Here is a 21,815-nt window from a genome sequence, read left to right as displayed (position 1 = left end):
TAGTGCATGTCATGGTCGAGAATTGATATACAAAATTTTTAATTTTAGTTTTTTTTTTCCTTTTTTTTTTTTTTTCTGGGTACGTCTAATATATAACAGTTCAATTTTTTTTTCTTTTTTTTTTTTTTTTTTGGGGAACGAATATAACAGTTCAACTTTTTTTTTTTTAAAAAGAACAATATAACAGCTCAACTCTTTTTTTTTTTTTAAAGAACGAATATAACAGTTCAATTGATTTTTTTTATATAATTTTTAAACAAACGGGAAATTTTATTTTTATATTAGTAAACAAGATTTGTTCAAAAAAAATTCATAGTTTCATTTATTCACATGAACATCTCATATAGAAAAATAATTTTTATAATACAGTAAGGTCGAAGGATTACATTAACTATTCCCCATCCACCTAACCCCCTCTAGAAAAATAATAATAAAAAACAAAAAATAAAATAAAATGTACTAAAAACTTTCTTCATAAACCAATCCAGTATACATGCCCAACAAATTTGGCAAATCTAAAAGCCCAACATCATTCTCCCCCCCACCCCGCTCTTTGCAATAGTTTCGTAGTTGCAGCACCAGTTGGTTGGCTCAACTCTGGTGCACTATATCTTTCTTCTTGAGCATTTGGTATTTCCACCATCTGCCCATATTTCTCTATAAATATGTACGACGAATTGGTAAATCAATTGTTTTGGGTAACGTTGTCTCTCTTTTATTTTTTAACTTTGCCAATTGAACAACTTACTCTTCCATTATGTATTACACTACAACATTTTTTTACCCATTGCCATGTAATTTGTACCATACAAATTTTTTTAAGTTCATATTAATAAACAAAATGAAAAACTTTGATTCAATCACATAAAAATCGCAGACGAAACAATAATATCTGTAATACGGTAAAGTTGGAGACTTGTAAAACCCGTCTCTTTATTCCAATTCAATCCACAATCCCAACATATTTTGCAAAACCCAAGAGGAGACATATCGTTGGTACTAAATACTGCTTAATCACGTCTAATAAAGTACATCTGAAACTAAAACGACCAAATCTCTCAAGTACAATGCTCATTTCCTCAATATTGAAGACTTTAAAGGCAGGCTGCCACGTCAGATTTGTTTTAGCTTCATACAAACTAACTGAAGCAGTTATCTAGTTTGCCACGTCAGAAGAAGAAGTTACAGTGGGCTTGTTCTTGTTTTGTTAAGTTGTTAGGCTTAGTGACGTGTCAGTTAAGTAAGAAGTAGTGTGTTTGTTACTGGTATATAATATACCAAAATGATAAAGGAATGTATTATTCTATTTTTCAATTTTTGAGTAATACAAAACTTCTTCTCAATTTTGTCATCTTCTTTTTCATTTTGTCGCACTTTCCTGCACTTTCTTTGTTCCTGTTTTTCTTACACTCAACTTCAACTTTGCAAACATTGCGACGAACTCTGATGTCCGAAGCCAATCTGAAGATATAGTACATGCCATATCCCACCGCAGCTAGCCAAGCAAAACTAGCAGTTGAAAATCAAAGTAGAGAAGAAATGGTAACAATAGTGGCAGCCAACAATGATGCTGCCTGCCCACACCTGCCAATGCTTCTTCTGACCCAATTGCTATCATCAATTAGGAAGCCAGTTTTGCAGTATATTTCAGTCTTCACTGTTGTTTTCTGAAAGGTTATACATACCAAAGCCTTTTTCAACGAGGTAAGTCGCACGGTGCAGGACAACATTAGGTGGATTGCTACGAGCAAGAGTGCAAGTATCTCCTTGAGTTTTGGCAAGAAAGAAAGCTAGATTAACACCATATTCACAACGAAAGAGATACCCACCAGAAACAAAACCATCTATGCTGTACGAGACCACATGGTCGTATGTTAATTGATCACCACTTATTTGACCACAGGGATTGTCTGATGGATGGGACCGAGACGAGCTTAATAGAATATGGCCTGCTCCTCGAGTCAGATGAATCACCTTTCCTCACCCACATACATCCCTGCGGTCACATTATAAGTAAATTGAATGGCAGTGTATTCGTATAACATAACTTATGTTACCATATGAAACAGATGGATTCTCATAATATGTAAGACAGATTGTGAAGAACCAAATACAGTACAAGTGAAAGAGATTGAGCAATAAGCAAACCTTATCAAAAGCGCGTTCAATTACAAATCAATAATGGAAAAACTTACTCCTAGATATTCGACCAAAATGTGATAAAAATCTTCCCAATCCAAGAGAGTTTCTAAACACTTGTCACACATTACAATCAGATTAAGTTGAAATAAAAAGCGTTTATTTTCACTTATAATATGGACGTTTATCAGTCCTAAATTTACAGGGGAGTGAATTGCTAAATTTCTTGATCCTAATTCTGAAGAAGCATCTCTCTTTCCCAACTCCACCTCAAAACACAAGCAGATTCCTCATCAACCATTTTCTATCATCTATGTTCTTAACCATTAATGTTTTGTGCTCCCCAATTTTTATCATCCTGAGGTAAAATTTCAAATTTGTAATGCAGAAATGGTTGGCTGATAGAAGACCAATAACTCAATTTCTCATGGCTCAAAATAGCCCAAGCAAATATACAAATATTATATGTGATTTATCCCCATCAAACTAGTAAATAAGGGCAGGATATATATCAATACCTTGTCTCTCATGCCATGAGCCAAACACTACAAGAGGAGCTCCTCTAAAAGTCTCCGCTTTTTTGTTATTTCAGTTTAGTGAAAGAAAAAAATAGTATAAGTTAGAAGAAGAAGAAGAAGAAGAAGATCACCTTGATGGGCGTAAATGTGGGCACACCCCCATGCATGTATAGATGTGATCACCAGGTTTGAGTTTGTACCTCTGGATGTTGTTTGACAACACCTTCGGGATCATGTCCTTACACTTTTCCATCAGACACATGAAATAACATAATCCGAAAGCTAGCCAAAATAAAGGATAAAAGAGATGAATAAGGAGAAATTTTAGACAAGGGATACTACGGATAAGAAGTCGAAGAAGAAGATGGTGGCCATTGGATGATTTGTATGTGCTCCTCCATATGTTGACGTCGTATCAGCATTCGACCTCCGTTACCACCACAGAGCTTCAAATTTTTTCTCAAAATAAATTTCATCAAACAGATCGCACCGTGAATCACCAACTCTAACAGGATTGCACCAATACAGCTTCCCAACCTGTGAAAGTTAGAAAACTTTAAACTTTTATAAGGGTTGTATAAATTGCTGTGGGTGTCATGCAATTATTCATACAATCTTTGACCTCATAAAGAGGCATAAGAAAGCTAATTCATATTCTAAATATTTTAGTTGCTCCTACGTTTCTTGCAATGTTCAACGAGCAAAGAAAAACATCATGTTAGTTCAAAGAGGACACTATAGACGGACGATATCAAAGAGAGGAAACATTACATTGTTTTGATTGTAAAAACAACTAAAAAGAACTTTCAAAAGGAAACTCCCATCAAAACTTGGAAGAACAAACAAAAAAACCAAACAGATTTTAAAGAAACTATGAATCCCATTTGAATATACATAGATCTGGATTCCATAGATAGATCAAATAGGAAGACTCGTTAAGTTAATAGAAAATAATCGACCAATCTAGATATGAATTAAAAGACCAATAAATAAACAATACCCATATATGTTACTAACAATCACAGTTCACCAATATTGTTTAATAGTCTTCATAAGAAAGAAATGGAGGAGAAGAAGAAGAAGAAAAATTACCAAGATGAAAGTAGGTGTAGTTGCGCCACCATGTGAAAATGAGATCCATGATGGGCTTATCTCGCTCCCTGCTCGAAAGCAAGGTCGGGCTCCGGGATTTATTCTTCGACACCATGACGGGCTGGAGTCGCTCCCTGCTGGACGGCACTCTACGAATCCAGAGCTTCATCTTCTTCGACACCATCGCGTCCTTGTTTGCGGGTGTGTTTGAGTAGGATTTGGTCGGATTCGTCTGGTGATGTACACTGATATGAGGGGAGCTCTCCGCCGCCGGTGAAGGGTGGGAAATGAGCGCGAGCAGAGCAGGTGAAAGTGAAGAGTAGAAGGTGGAGAGTGTTCTATGAAAAGAAATGGAAATGCAATGTTTGTTGTGGTTCTCTGACCACTTTAGAGAAGAAATATGAGAAGAAAAATAAAAAGAATTCTATTACTCTCTTGAAATAGAATACAAAAATACAAAAACTTCTCTCTCTTGGATTCTCACGTGAAACCTCTCTCTACACTCTCCAATTCTCTCTGGAATTGCTCACTCTTCTCTTAAGCTCTCTCTGAAACTTAAACACTCTCTCTCTCGGAGTTTTCTCTCAATATTCCTCACTTGGGATAATATTGAGCTTGCTCTCTTGGCTTGGCTTGCATACAACGGGATGGAGCCTATTTATAGGCTTACAAGGTCGGTTGCATGGTCACAATCTTCAACAGCCTCTGCAGAGCCCACAATTGTAGAACAATCCATTTTCGGTGCAGCAATGGCCATTGTCAAAAATGGTGGCTGTCGGTGCAGTGGTGTCAAAAATGGTGGCTGTGCAGTCTTCACACTGTCGGTGCAGTGGTGGTGCGGCTGGACTTCACAATTCTCCCCTTCCAGCAGCATTTAAAACTGATGGTCATCTACCATCTATTCCAGCTATGTCTCTGCATAGCTTCAGCTTCTCTTGAGCAACAACTTTTGTTAGCATATCTGCTGGATTCTCTTTTGTGTGGATCTTCATCAGTTTCAGCAACTGTTGATCTATTACTTCGCGTATCCAATGATAGCGGATGTCAATGTGCTTTGTACGGGAATGATACATTGAGTTTTTGCTCAAATCCATGGCACTTTGGTTATCACAATGTATCTTGTAGTTTTCTTGCTTAATGCCCAATTCTGTGAGAAAACGTTTTAACCACAACATTTCCTTACCCGCTTCCGCTGCGGCAATGTACTCTGCTTCAGTAGTGGATAAAGCAACACACTTCTGCAATCTTGACTGCCATGACACAGCTCCCCCTGCAAAAGTGTAAAGATAACCTGATGTAGACTTTCTATTATCAGGGTCTCCGGCCATATCTGCATCTGTATAGCCTTCTAAGATTGGATCACCTCCCCCGTAGCACAAGCACAGCTTCGATGTACCTTTAAGATACCTGAGAATCCATTTGACTGCTTCCCAGGGTTTCTTTCAGGATTTGAAAGAAATCTGCTCACAACACCTACTGCATGAGCAATGTCTGGTCTGGTACACACCATTGCATACATCAGACTTCCTACTGCTGAAGAATATGGTACTGAAGCCATCTCCTCTATCTCTTCTTTGGATGAGTGGCACAATCTCTTACTCAACTTGAAATGATTTACAAGTGGAATGCTGACCAGTTTGGCTTTATCCATGTTGAATCTCTTTATCACCCGTTCAACATACTTCTCTTGAGATAGCCATAACCTTCTATTCTTCCTGTCTCGGATTATTTGCATTCCCAAAATTTGTTGAGCTGGTCCTAAGTCTTTCATATCAAAGGACTTAGACAATTCTTTCTTCAGCTGACTAATCTTCATTGCATCTTGTCCAACGATCAACATGTCGTCCACATATAGCAAAAGTGCAATGAAGTTTCCACCTGAAAATTTTTGAATATAAACACACTGGTCTGCTGCAGTCCTTTTATAGCCTTGACTCACCATAAACGAGTCAAACTTCTTATACCATTGTCTTGGTGCTTGCTTGAGGCCATACAAGCTCTTCTTTAGCTTGCATACGAGGTTTTCTTTCCCTGAAACCTCAAATCCTTCTGGCTGCTCCATGTAGATTTCTTCATGTAAATCACCGTGAAGAAATGCTGTCTTCACATCCATCTGTTCAAGCTCTAGGTTTAGACTTGCTACTAAACCAAAAATGACTCGAATTGAAGTCATTTTTACCACTGGTGAAAAAATCTCATCAAAGTCAATTCCTTTCTTCTGAAGAAATCCTTTGACCACCAATCGGGCTTTGTGTTTCACCACCTTTCCGCTGCCATCTTTCTTGAGCTTGAACACCCATTTATTTTTTAGTGCCTTCTTTCCTGTTGGAAGCTCAACCAACTCATAAGTATGATTTTTCTGCAAGGATTCCATCTCATCTTGCATTGCTTGCAGCCACTTTTCCTTCTCTTGATGAGAAACAGCTTCCTGGAAACTCTCTGGCTCCCCCTCTTCAGTAAGCAGAATATACTCAGATTCTGGAAATCTCTTTGATGGAATTCGGCCTCGCTCAGATCTCCGAACTTGTAAACCACTGGTTTCAGGAGATGTACCATCATCTGACCGCTGTGATGGCCCTGCAGCTGCTTGAGAGGATTGAGTCTCCCCCTGCTCAATATCCCCTTCTTCCTCCTGGTCTGCTTCTGGTATATCTTCATGCACCTCATTATCTTCTGTGGCTATTTGTGCTGGTGCTGGATTAGGACAAAAATTCTCGACACTAGAACTACAATTAGGAGACATTCTGGGCTTTTCAATGTCTTCCATTTTCTGGTTTTCATGGAATACTACATCCCTGCTTCTAATAACCTTCTTTGTTTTCGGGTCCCATAACCTGTATCCGAATTCTTCATCTCCATATCCTATAAAGATGCATGGAGTAGATCTTGCATCGAGCTTCTGTCTGAGCTCCTTGGATACATGTACATAAGCTAAACAACCAAACACTCTTAAATGAGAGTAGGAGGGAATCTTACCCGACCACACGTTCTCCGGAATTTCAAAATTCAACGGTACTGACGGTGATCTGTTGATTAAATAGCAGGCGGCACGAACAGCTTCTCCCCAGAATGGCTTTGGCAGCTTAGCCATACTGATCATACTTCTGACCTTTTCCATAATGGTTCGGTTCATTCTTTCGGCTATTCCATTATGTTGTGGGGTGCGAGGGACCGTCTTCTCATGTCGAATGCCGTGTCTTCTGCAGTAGGCATCGAACTCCTTGGAAGTATACTCGCCTCCATTATCTGAGCGGAGACATTTCAGCTTCTTTCCTGTTTCACGCTCTACCATGGTATGAAACAGTTTGAAGTAATCCAATACCTGGTCCTTTGTCTTCAAGAAATATACCCACACCTTCCGTGAAGTATCATCAATGAAGGTCAGGAAATACTTGTTGCCACCTAATGATTCCACCTCCATGGGACCACAAACATCAGAGTGCACCAGACTAAGCAACTCTGATCTTCTCGATGCAGAGGAACTGAAGGCGACTCTATGTTGCTTACCAAACAAGCAGTGATTACAAGGATCTAGCACAGTATCCTTGCAAACAGTTATAAGCTTCTTCCTTGCCAAAGTGGACAATCCTTTTTCACTCATGTGACCGAGTCTCTGGTGCCACAGATTTTGAGATGCCTCTCCTTCTGCAATATTGAGGCTATCTGCACATATCTTCACATGAGTCTTGTACAACGTTCCACAAATATGTCCTCGGGCGACAACTATGGCACCTTTCGTCATTTTCCATGTGCCATTGCTGAAGTAGTTGTCATAGCCTTGCTTGTCTAAGGCTGCTCCCGAAAGTAGATTAAGCCGAAGATCTGGAACGTGACGGACATCCTTCAAAGTGATTGTACAACCAACATTCGTTTTTACCTGAATATCACCAGTTCCCATAATCTTTGCAAAACTGGAATTTCCCATATTTACCGTACCAAAGTCTCCTGCTTTGTATGTTTTGAAGAAATCTCTGTGTAGAGTGACATGGTAGGATGCTGCAATATCGACTACCCACTCAACATCTTGGGTTGATATATGAAGGCATGTCTCTTCTTCGGTGGAGTAGAGCGCCACTTCTCCTGTAACAGTGACTAGTGTCTCTCCATCCTTCTTCGGCTGATTACCTTGGAGTCTCTGCTCTCTCAACAACTTTCTGCAGTTCTTCTTCATGTGACCCTCCAGGCCACAATGATAGCACTTATATGATGATTTTCTGCCGTTTGTAGATCTGCCTCTGCTCTTGCTCCTGCCTCTCCCCCTATCTCGACTACCTCTTTACTGTCTTCCTCTCTCTGTGACGAGGGCATGTGACTGATCCATGCCAATGTCTTTTCTCCTGGCCTCTTCATTAAATATGGCATCCTTAACCATAGACATAGTAAGTTTGCCATTCAGGGCCGAATTACTGAGAGAGACTACCAATGTCTCCCAACTGTCTGGAAGAGAGCTTAGAAGTAGGAGGGCCTGATCCTCATCCCCTAGTTGGTAATCCACAGCAGATAGTTGATTTACCAAGCTCTGGAACTCACTGGTATGCTCGGCTACAGAAGTTCCACTCTGTAATTTTAGATTTACCAATCGCTTAAGCAACAGGGCTTTGTTCCGAGCAGTCTTGGCCTGGTACATGTCCTCCAATTTTGTCCAGAGGGCATATGCATCCGTTTCCTTCGCTACATGATGGAAGACACTGTGATCGATCCATTACCTGATTTGACCGATCGTTTTCTTGTTTAATTTCTTCCATTCTGCTACTTTGCTGGGATCGGGGTTTTCTCCTTTAGCTTTTATAGGATCAAACAGATCCTTACAATTGAGGAGATCTTCCATCCGAGGTTTCCAAAGTATATAATTTATGGCAGTGAGCTTAACCATAGCTCCCGAAGATGATTCTTCCATTGACATTATGGCTTGACCAAAAATGGAGCTGAATTTGGCAAAACGGAGTTAACCTTTGCGTCCGGAACGGCCGAAAATGGTGGACTTGACTCTTCCGGGGTCAAAATATAATTACCAGAACTTTTGGGGCAAACCTGTAATTTTATAAAATATATGGGTCAACCTGCAAATACAGAAACTTCAGGGGTCAATCTGTAATTTCCAATAATTCAGGGGATGTTCCGTAATTTCAGAAACTACAGGGGTCAATCTGTAATTTCCAATAATTCAGGAGCTGTTCCGTAATTTCAGAAAGTATTGATGACGTGGCAGATGGTGCTGATGTGTCAACACGTGGCAGATGACGTGTCGGCTGGCGTGGCTGACGACGTGTCGGCTGGCGTGGCAAATGACGTGGCAGGGTGCGCTGACGTGTCTGCTGACGTGGTCGTCTTCAACCTCCAGACGGCGCGTGCGGCGCGTGAGGCGCGTGAGCTGTTGCAGAAAACTTCAGGCGGCACGTGCGGGCGCGTGAGACGCGGCGTTTCTCTCCGGCGAACTTCGTTGTTCTCGTCTCGTCGGGTACTTTCACCTGGTATTGTCAAATTAATTATTTGAGCAACTTTTCGAAACACCAACTTGAAGAACAGTAGCTTTGTTTCTTCAAATTTTGAACCCAAGCTCTCGACCTGGAGCTCTGATACCACTTGTTGTGGTTCTCTGACCACTTTAAAGAAGAAATATGAGAAGAAAAATAAAAAGAATTCTATTACTCTCTTGAAATAGAATACAAAAATACAAAAACTTCTCTCTCTTGGATTCTCACGTGGAACCTCTTTCTACACTCTCCAATTCTCTCTGGAATTACTCACTCTTCTCTCAAGCTCTCTCTGGAACTTAAACACTCTCTCTCTCGGAGTTTTCTCTCAATATTCCTCACTTGGGATAATATTGAGCTTGCTCTCTTGGCTTGGCTTGCATACAACGGTATGGAGCCTATTTATAGGCTTACAAGGTCGGTTGCATGGCCACAATCTTCAACAGCCTCTGCAGATCCCACAATTGTAGAACAATCCATTTTCGGTGCAGCAATGGCCATTGTCAAAAATGGTGGCTGTCGGTGCAGTGGTGTCAAAAATGGTGGCTGTGCAGTCTTCACACTGTCGGTGCAGTGGTGGTGCGGCTGGACTTCACAATGTTGCGGGAGTTGGAAGTTGACTAAAGAAAAGTAAGCCTCTAACCATTCATAAGAAAATGGTAGTAATAATTTTTTATCCCCATTCGATACGAGCCTGACACATCAGCTGGTATAGGGTATGAAAAACCTGGTACATTCTTTGTAATTAGACGCCATTCTTTTACAAACTTTTCTTATCGGGGTTGGTAAGAGAAAAGAGCAAATTTTATATCTGTGTAACTGCAGCATACGCATATATAACTGTAGCAAAGCATACATGTTTACATATTTAAGGCATTTTATATGTTTGTGTTACGCTGCCTAATCGTGCATGTCAGTTGAGAATTGATACAAGAAATTTTTATTTTAGTAGTTGTTAATTTTTTTTTTTATACCTCTAATATATAACAGTTCAAATTTTTTTTTTTTAACGAATATAGCAGTTCAATTGATTTTTTTTTTCAATTTTTAAACAAACAAGAAATTTTATTTTTATATTAATAAACAAGACTTTAAATAAAATAAAAAAAATTATAATTTCATTCGTTCACATGCACATCGCAAATAGAAAAATAATTTCTATAATACAGTAAGGCGGAACATTTGTATAACTATTCTCCATTCTTTCAAAAAAAAAAAAAAATCCAGTCCGCACGCGCAAGCCCAACTAATTAGGCATAACGAAAAGCCCAACATCTTTTTTTCCCCTCTAATTGTTGAGTCCACATTTATCAATTTTTTTCCACCCAAATTTTGACAAACAATAAATTAATATATATATTTTTTTTGTTTTTAACAATTCACCTAATTACAAACTATCCAAAATTCTTTCTTTCCATTATTTGAACTTGGGATGCTAAACCACGGGAGCTACCCACTTCGTCGATAATGAATTAACATTATAAAATTGATTTTTTCCCTATGATTATAAAACATTAATAATCTATCTATCATTCATATATTGCCACATCATTATTTACAAAAATTTTAATAAAAAATTTAATAAATATAGTATTACCTTGTTAGGTAGTGCTTGGTTGGCTCAACTCCAGTGCACATTGTCTTGCTTGTTGAGCATTTGGTATTTCCACCATTTGCTCGTATTTCTTTATAAATATAAATGAGTAATCGATAAATTAATTGTTTCCAGGTGATTTAGCATATCATTTATCGTTTAACACTGAGGATTGAACAAATTGCTTTTCTGTTATGTATTAGTATTACACTACCACATATTTTATCCATTGTGTATATAATTGTAGCATACAAATTGCTTTAGATTCATATTAGTAAGCAAAATAAAAGTCTTATTTAACATAACTTTTGCTTTTGCTTCTGTTTCTACTTTTTTAAAAGTGTTTCATGAAGAAGTCAATCTCTACTAACTTTGATTAGTAAGAATATAAGCAAATCCTGCAGTTACATATTCATAAGATACTTTATGTATCACAACAACAAATTAAACAAACAGATTTTCATAATCTATAAAAAGGTCTATAAAGAACCAAATACTGTATAAATGAACACCTTATCAAAAGCGTGCTCTATTACAAAAATTACATTTCTACTTGCTATTGGTTTTAACACTACTTTCAAACCAATCATGAACTTACTACCGGTTATTCAGTCTAAATCTAATACTAATTTTTCCCAAACAGATAGAATTTTGAAAGAGCTTCTCGCATATTACCATCACAATAAGTTCAAATAGTAGAATTTACTTAACAACGTAAAGGTTTCTAAGTCCAAACTTGAGGGGGGAGGGGACAGGGAAAAGAAGAAACAAATATTCATATTCTCTAGAAGCGTAGCTCTTTGCAACTCCACTTCGATGAATAGGAAGGAAGTTTCCTCATAAAACCTTTCTAATTTGTTTATGATGTCACAACCACTACAAGAGAAGTTGCTTATGTCTTTACTGTCTCAATTCGTTCCAATCAGTGAAAGAAAGAATTCAAACCCATGGAATCATCCTGATCTCCTAATATATAAATTTGGAATGAGCACCTCAAGAGAGAGTACATCTTCGACACCTCAAACCATACAGACACACAAAATATAATCGTTATATAGAGATCTTTCAAGGAATAAACCATCAAAGGAATTTAATCAAATACACATAAAGGTCTATAATCTTCTGGATAAACAATGGCAAATTATATTTATAGACAATACTCACATATATAGACATGTTCCTCCAGAAAGTGGGCTATAACGTGCCACTGCCAGCGATATATATACATATATATATATATATATTGGTTTAATCCCAACATCAACCACAAGACACGACCTTGCAAAGAGATGAATGATAAGCACTAGGGCAATGAGGCCAAGTCTAAAAAGAAAATAAAAGATTCAAACATGGATTGTAGAAAATCTTTCCCAGAGTAGGATGTATTGTCACTCCTATCAAGGTTTAAAATATCCGATATTTCTTCGAAATTTTTTCGACATTTCATTTTTTTGATGAAGTCGAAATAAAATTTAGGTTCGAAATGGAAATGGATAGAATTTCCATAATATCCATTCAAATTTTCGAAATTCGCCAAAATTTCTATGGAAATTTTCGTGAAATATCCACATCAAATCTTTAACGATTTGGTTAAAAAATCTATAATTTCCAAGAAATTTCTACTAAAATTTCAAAAATATCCATGGGATTTTTAAATTTTTTTTACAAAATTTATAAATGTTATTTATATTTAGTAAATTTTTTTTATCAAATTAACTTCATTGATAATTTTTTTTTTACCCTTTAATGGGAGATGATGATGAATAGGGAAACCAAATGTACCAATGGATTAGAGATGTTCATTTAGATGATCATGAAGGGAATTCTGATCCAAAGATTGCTCAACAAGTTGAAAAAGATGGAATAAATGTTCAAAAAGTGATTGCTGAATAAGTAAATTCTAATAGTGGTGATTCATTTTAAAGGCTTATGAAAAAACCACCTAGAACTACCAGTGCTTCAGCTCCATGAGGTCGTATACATTCACAATTTGAGACTCTTAGTAGTCACTCTAGCTCCAGTGGTGATGAAGATAACTTCAATAAATTATCTGAATTAGAAGTTAGAAAAGGTAGTAGCCAAAGGGAATCACCAAGTCGAGAAGTTGAATTAAGCCCATTTACTGGTGAACAATATTACACACATACAATACAAGATGAAGATCATGGGAGTAGATATGCAGGTCAACGATTCGGTGATGTTGGAAAAGACTATATACGTAAAGAGAAATTTATAATAGAAATGTCACAATAAGAAAATATTCGATTTCTACAAATTTTGGATCCATGAATGTTGGAAGTCATTTTTATAACACTTATTCAATGGATATTTATGGAATATCATCAAATAGCAACTCATAAGCAAGATTCAAAATATCGATATCAATGGAAATATTGAGAGTTTAAAATATGGAAATTTCCATGGAAATATCAAAAAATATCAAATATCGATAAAAAAAATATAAAAAATTATGGAAATTTGTTTTAAAAAATGAAAATTTTTATTGAAACTTCAGAATTAGCTTATTTAATCCATTAATTATCAAATTAATTATAAAACTTGCTAAAATATTGAATGGATGTTAGATTATTCTTAGTGAATTGATTTATAAAAAGAATTAATGACCATAGATGAATTATTATTAATAAAAATATGTCAAAAAATACATATATGATAAAATTATTTATTAACTAAAATATATAAAACGATTATTACAATTATATTGTAGTTCATAAATGTCATTTTAATATCCCATAAAACTTTTAGGTGGTTGAAAATCATCAGTTTCTTCCTCATTTTGATTTTGAGATGTGAAATATGAGAAATAGTTAATTTTGCATATAATTATAAATATGCCAACCATATGGATCTTTTATTATTAGTTGACTATGTGCATAACTACTACTCTCTGATGGTTGAGTTTGAGATGGTATCTATAAGTTGTTACTTAATAATATTCCATCAATATCTATTAAATAAGGGTCATAAAAATGACTTCCAACCCTCATAAATCCAAAATTCGTAGAAATAGAATATTCTTCTTGTTGTGATATTTATTTGGTGTTAATTTGGTATATGGAATTATGCTCATGTGGTGGAATTTAAATATAATTGTGGAAAAATATTATTTTATATATATATACCCATTGATGCTAAACGGAAATTTTAGGTTATTAAGAAATTCCCCATTATTATTTTATTGAGATTTAATTGTATTTATTACGCATGAGCAAGGTATTTTCATTAATTAATTGTATCTGGTTTTTAATATTATTTTTGGGCATTATTTGTTTAAATTGGTGGTTTCAAATTTGATAATAATGCCCGTGGAATATTATTTAATGGACTTTGTGCTACGAGAAAAATTATTGGTATATTGTTATCAATGGTTTGTACCAGAAATGTTAAAGGAAAATGTGAGATGGTGAATTTGAAAACTGGTATAATTCCCACGGTGATTTTCGGAAAATCGGTACGATAATAAAAAATTTAATAATTGGTTTTAGACGCACTCATACAGTATTGGTGTTCTGGCTGTATATGTGGATTAGCGCGCAAGTTATTATGTCTCCCGTGAGTTGCCATTGGACTGAGGGCAGGTAAGTCTTATATATTGCGCATCAGCCGCCCCTCTCCGTGGCCGGGATGACGGTTTCAACAGCGGCGCTGTCGAGACACCGAAGCGTCGTATGCAAGTTTCTCTCTTTAACGTCCCCGCCAGTCGGTGCTCGGGACACTGGGTATCAGAGAGCATCACTGGTATATGGTGTGGTGCGTCAAGTATAAATTTTCAGATAGAATTTTCAAACCCTAAAGTGTTCTAAAATTATTTATTATATTTTATTACATTTTATTTATATTCGGATCATTTTATTATTATTTATTAAATTAATTGATTCCTTGGTTTTCGGAGAATACGAATAACGGGTTTTGCGAAAATGTTTTAAAAGGGGAACCTTTCCAACGGAGTGAATAGTGAGGGTTTTGAGAGAAAGTATTACTTCCAATTAATTATTATTTATTTATTTATTCTTAATTAATCAAACGTACTGTGATTATCGTTACTATTATATTTGTGCAGTAGATAGGGTCACTCACTAAGATGATTAGCATCTCATATTTTTAAATTTCGTTCCCCTAGGTCCAGGTTGGGAGACTTTGATCATCCGGGGCGAGCTCGACGTCTCAGTTCATTGCCAAAAGTCCAAGCAGCATTTCTTCCCTTTTTCCTCTCCATCTTGTATTACTTCTTTATCTGTCATCGTATTAATTTCATATTTATTTGTATAATGCTCTATATACTGTATTGGACATTTAGTTATTAATTATGCGCTGATTTACTGTTATTCATTTGGAGTGCTGTAAATTTGTGGAATCAAATTTTTGTAATGTGGGAGGAATAAGGGGATGAATATAGAAGTGTGTTTTCAATGCAGGAAATTTATGGTAAGTCCAACATTTAGGGGAGGTTCTACCGGATTTTCCATTAGAGGGTCCAGTAGGGTTTCCCTGGGATCAGGGCTTGTCTAGGGTTCCGGTGAGGAATTTTGGACGAGTCCTGACAATAAATCTAATCCTGTAATAACATCAAGTTAATCAACAATTTACCAAAAAAGAAAAACCTGATAGTGAAACTTTAGAAGCAAAAACCACATTGTTTAGCACAAATAAAAAATCGAAAGCAGACATTTAAATTAAACAATAGTTATAAGTTAGAAGAAGAAGAAGATCATTGTGATGGGTGTAAGTGTAGGCACGCCTCCATGTGTAGATGTGATCACCAGGTTCGAGTTCGTTCCTCCGGATCTTGTTTGACAACACCTTCTCCAAACCACATAATTTGAAAGCTAATAATAAAGGATAAAAGAGAAGAAGGAGAAATTTTAGACAAGGGATACTAAGATTAAGAAGACGAAGACAAAGACGGCGGTGGTCATTGGATGGTTTGTCTATGAGATGAAGACAAAGATGGCGGTAATTGAATGATTTGTGGTGATCCAACGGAAAGTAGATAAACTCCGTCTTCATTAAACAAGTCAATTGGAGAAAAAGGCATTGATCTTTGATATTCGAAACGTGAATGAACCCTCTGATTTTCAGAAACTTATCATAAATAATTAATTTATTATTTTCATCCAATAAATCAGTCAGAAAATGCCAACACCGGATTTTGCTTTGACGAACTTCATTACAGTTATCAATATATTGGAGTTTTGAACGAGTAAAGCTGCGCCTGTTGTTATCGGCAATGGGGGGATTCAGTTGCTTGATCTTGATCTTCATCGATTGAGCCTTCCGGAGGCTCCGGATTCGCAGCTTCTTCCTCATTATAACACATACTTAGGACAGAGATCGCTCCCTTCGATTGGATCTACCAATTATGTCCACCGAGCTCTCCGCCGCCGCTAAAGAGTTGGAGCAAAGTTAAAAAGTAAGCCTAGTTTTGAGTGGGAGCAAGTTAAAAAGTAAGCCTAGTTTTCTTTCTTTTCCTTTCTTCTATAGTTCATTTCACCTTTTTTATTTTGACAACCATTTGCATCTACAAGAATTAGAATAATTTTTTTAAAAATTTTTTGGAATAATTATATGACAATGAAAAGGTTAATTAACATAGTGATTATCATAATTAATAAAATATAGCATACAGCAAAAATACAATAAAAAGTACTTAAAAATATGAATAATTCAGATAAAAAATTACGTAAATTGAAAATTTATAATTCAATATCTATATATATAATATATTAAAGATTAAAAAATACGGACTTAAAAATCTGGATATTAAATATATATTAAAATTAATTACTTTTGATATAAATGATAAAACTATAACATATACTTAGTTTAATATATTAGTTACCCAAAGGAAAAAGTTAGTTTAATATATTAACGTGTAGTTTAATATATTAACGTGTATATATATATATATATATATAATTAAAAGAATAAAATAAATATATATATATATATATATATTTATACATATTTTTTTATGCTGTTGTAAAATAGGAAAAAAATAGTTAAAAATATTTATTTTTTCAACAGTACATGTATTTTTCATTTATATAATACAGCGATATATTTAAAAAATGAATTTTTTTCATACATTTGAAATCAACATGAAATAACAAATTTTTTAATAAAAAATAAATATGCATGTGTATTATTCTGAATTTACCAACCAAGATGATTATATATAAAATTTTACTAAATGCATAAAAATAATTATTGAACAATAATAAAATTATCAGTTTATTATTTGATATATATATATATATATATATATAAACAAACATCACAACTCTCCATAGAGAAACAATGGTTACAATCCACTCCAGCAGAGAACATCCATACATCCCCATAATTCCCCATAATCCAAATTATGAGTATCAAGAAATTTAAGAAAGATGTATTTAAAAACAGAATTTATTTAAGAATTAGATAATTTACAAACAAATTTAAAATAAAAAAAGAATACATAAGTCACTCGCCAATTGTAACACCCCGTTCCGAAGTACACCGGAAATTTCTCAAATTTGACCAAGGTTGACTGGGTTTGATCGTCGTTGATCGAAAATGGGTCAAATGTTGACTTTTTGCTCCTGATGAAATTTCACATTGACCGAGGTACCGTTAAAAAGTACACATTGTCACGAGTTCATAGACTAGTAGCACATTGAAAACGGAGCTACGGTTTGAAAGTTGTGAGAAAAACAAGTTAAGGTCCAAACTGTCCAAGGGGTGCTGGAGTTGACTTTTTGTTCATGCAAAGTTGAGCTTTGACTCATGCATGGTTGTGAAGTACTCGTCGATACAAGTCCGTAGACTAGCGGCACGTCCGATTTAGACATGTGATTTGAAAGTTATGGATCAGTATAGTTTTTCAAATACAGTATTATTTTAATATTATTTTCAAATATGTGAACAGTATGCCACGTGTGACTTAATTAAAGGTGCCATATATCATAGTGGTGAGATGCCACATGTCAACTATGGTTAAATGCCATATTATTTTATTATTATTTCATACAATAATATTATTTTATTATTTTATTTTATTTTATTTTATTTCCTTTTTATTTCTTTTTCTTTTTTCCTTTTTCTTTTTTCTTTTTTTTCCTTTCCCCCACGTGGGAAAAAAAGGGGACCCAGCCCCCCGATCATCCTTCTTCTTCCTTCTTCTTCTTTCTTCTCCTTTCTTCTTCTCTCCCTCAGGTCCATCAGCCTTCACCATTTCCGGCCATCCACTGGACAGACGCACCGGCCATAGACATTTTCCAGCCGCCGATGAGCATGGCTACCAAATTTGGTGGCCGATCAGGTGGCAACGTGCCCAGATCAGGCGGTGGAAGCTGCGGCAGCCGTCCCTCTCTCTCTGGCCGAATCCGCCGTGCTCCGGCGCACCCAAGTTGCACCGACCACACCAACCGGCAGTCCATCATCTGAGCTTCGTCGAAATGTGCTCAGGTCGCCGGGTAACCAATTGACTCGCCGGGAAACCGCCATGGAAGCCGGCAGTAGCAGCTCGTCCGATCATCGGATTCTCGCCGTTTCCGACTGGGTTCTTGGTCCCTTCCCCTTAATTTGGACCCTCTGAAGCTGATGGTGACCTTCAATTTCTCCAATTCAAGCTCGTTCATGGTGTACCAGGGGGGGCAAGTCGGCAGCGGCTTCCGACGAAAATTCCGACCACCGCCGGCGGTTTCAAGCCAATCGAAGGTCAGAATTTCATTCTCCATATCCTTAGCTTCGCATTGATATCTTGTTTGTAAATTATGGATGTGTATTTGAGAGGTTGGTATTTTTTATTAAATTAATAAATTAAATTGTATATTATATATATATATATATATGTGTGTGTGTGTGTGTGTGTGTGTGCGTTTTCTGTATATATGTGTATGGGAGTATTGATAAATACATGCATCATATATATATATATACATGTGCGGTGATGTATATAAATACATGGTGATATGTGAATATATATTGAGATGTGTGAGTGGGTGTATTTATATATATATACATGTATAAATATGTATTGTTGAAGCCTTTGATTCTGCATATCCAAAAGTATTTATACATATGTATCTGGACATTGCACTTGTGAAATTGTTTGTTAAAGGTTTTACCGTGTATATATATATTTTTTTAAATGTGTTTAATATTTAAGAAACTACTATTTAAATTTATGATGCTAAGTTATGTTGATTTAGTATATATATTGCCTCAAATTTATATTTTGGGTTGTTAAATTAAGTATATTTTGTGTTAATTAAATATTTGAAAAATGCATTTTATGTGTTGGATATTTAACTAAGTTATTGTTTATATTGAAGATGCCAAATTGTGTTGAATTAAATTATTGTGGAAGAGACTAATTTTATGAAATTATGATTTAAATTTTATTATGTTTATTGATGCTCAATGGAAATTTGGTTTATTAAGGAATTCTCGATTTTATTATTGTGATTTAATTGTATTCATTACGTATAAGTAAGGTGTTTTCATTTAATTAAGTGTATTTGGATTTTAATATTATTTTTGGGCATGATTTGGTTTAAATATTTTGAGGAAAATATTGGTTTAAGTTTGGTGGTCTCAAATCATATAATTATGCCCTTGGAATATTATTTGATTGATTTTATGATTTGGGAAAAAATTAATTGTATATTATTATCGGTGGATTTATGCTGGTGTTATTAAAGAAAAATGTGGGATGGTGAATTCGAAAAATGGTATAATTCCCACGGTGAATTTTGGAAAAAATTGCATATTTTAATAATAAATATGGTTATTTATTTTAGATGCACCCATACACGTACCGGTGTTCTGTACTGTATATGTGATTATGATAAGTGCGCAAGTTGTAATGTCTCCCATGAGTTGCCATCGGACCGAGGGTAGGCAAGTTTGATATTGGCCATAAGCCGCCCCCCTCCATGGGCGGGATGACAGTTTAAGCAGCGGCGCTGTCGGGACACCGAAGCGACCGTATGCAAGTTTCTCTCTTTAACCTCCCGTTAGTCGGTGCTCAGGACGCTGGGTACCTTCAGGCACCACTAGTATATAGTATGGTGCATCAAGTATATTTTTTTATATATATGTGTGTGTTCATACATATATTTGTATGTTATATTATTTGATATTATACTGTATATACCGCACCATACGGAGGAGGCGAACAAATGTGGTCCATGTAGAGCTAGCCTCATAACCATGTTACATACAAGTCCAGGGGATCACGTAGGCAACCACCCTGGTTTGTATTGGTAGCAAGGTGCCGGCGACAGCTGGAATCATGGATCACGTAGCATGTCAGAAGGTATCGTACATATCTCCATTACAAGCGTGCATATTTCATTTTATGCTATGGATTTTAAGGTATGATTTTATGTATTTATGTTATGTTATCTATTTGTGATTTAATTTCTTACTAATATTCTTAATCGATGTTATTATATCCTTATTACTATTAATTGTATTTGACTGTTTATTTAATCATTATTGTCATTGTTATCGGGATTATTATTATTATTTATAATGATTATTTTTATTGTAATCCCAATTTCTATTATTATCATTATTATGATTATAGTTGATATTATTGTTATTATCAATGGTGTTTATTAACAAAACTATTATCAAGTATCATCGCTGTTGCTATTATCAGTTATTGAGATTTTAGTAAATAATATTGATTATTATTTTTATTTTTTATTTTTATTTTTATTAACATTACTATGAGATCTTTAATTTTAATTTTGTTATTGTTTTTATTATTATTACTACCATATGGTATCTTCGAATAAGTATCATAGCCTACGGGCAAGAAAGAGCCATCGGGCAAGTATAATAGTTATCGGACAAGTAGTAGTCTCTGGACATGTGAGATAGCCCTCAGGCAAGTTGCATTAATACATGTGTGGGAATATAATAGCCCTCAGGCAAGTTACATCAATACCATTATCGTTAGAACGTTGTTATTGTTTTTTTTATTGTTAATGTGATGTAGTTTACCTTTCTTTCTATGTTACGCATTGGCATAATTGTAAAATGATATTTAAAGTGTATTTGACATGTGCAGCACTAAGTGGGTGGTGTGGGCGGACGAGAATCTGTGATGGTATATTTTAATTGGTTATTTATTAAATTAATTCCATTATATACCTTTTTATATAATTTGTTATCAAAGTGCTGCCAGTTGTGGAACTTAAATTGTAGTAATGTGGCAGGAATAAGGTGGTGTATATGAAAGTGTATTTTCGGTACAGGAAAATTATGGTAAGTCCAACCCTTAGGGGAGGTTTTGCCGGATTTTCCATTGGAGGGTCTGTTCGGGTTTTCCTAGGATCAGGACTTGTTTAGGATTCCGGTGAGGAATTTTGGATGGGCCTTGACACCAATTCACTTGGATAATGTTGCTAACAACGAAAAAAAAAGAATTCAACAGAAAAATATAGTAAATATTAGCCAATGCAGGATGGAATGCTAATCCATAAGTCTCTAACACAAAGCCAAAGCTTTTAACGTCAAACACAAGCAATTAAATCCTTAAGAGTATGAAGAAAACGAAATGGAAACGTTCTTGTATCAAATCGGATATTGCTAACTAGATAAAAGGAAAATCATGAAGCTGTGATTCCAGCATTGATTTTCAGGTGTCAACACAAAGCAAACAATTAAATAAACAATAGCCATAAGTTAGATCCCTACTAAATTCCATCAGGCACTACTTGGCTAAATTTAATTTTCTTTTGACTTTTCAAACTAAAAACCTAATATGGAAAATTAAACCCTTTTAGATAGCCAATTAAATTGTCACATGGCATATGACAAGTACCAGTTTCCAAAGAAGAAATGGAGAAGGAGATGAAGATTACCGTGATGCGCAAAGCTGTAGGTGTGCCTCCATGTATAGATGTGATCTCCAGGCTTAAGTTCTTCCCTCTGGATCTTGTTTGACAGCACCATCCAGGTCGTGTTCAACAGAATCCTCCA

General features: G+C 35.5%; 1 pseudogene; it reads right to left on the bottom strand.

Annotated features, from left to right (window-relative positions):
* Positions 1-1,310: 1,310 nt before the first annotated feature.
* LOC125422150 (protein LEAD-SENSITIVE 1-like) lies at positions 1,311-21,788 on the bottom strand (annotated as a pseudogene).
* Positions 21,789-21,815: the final 27 nt, after the last annotated feature.

This window comes from Ziziphus jujuba, chromosome 4, assembly GCF_031755915.1.
Source record: "Ziziphus jujuba cultivar Dongzao chromosome 4, ASM3175591v1".
In the NCBI taxonomy this organism is placed as follows: Eukaryota; Viridiplantae; Streptophyta; class Magnoliopsida; order Rosales; family Rhamnaceae; genus Ziziphus; species Ziziphus jujuba.
Note: the sequence above shows the minus strand (reverse complement) of the source record. Positions and strands in the feature narration are given on the sequence as shown.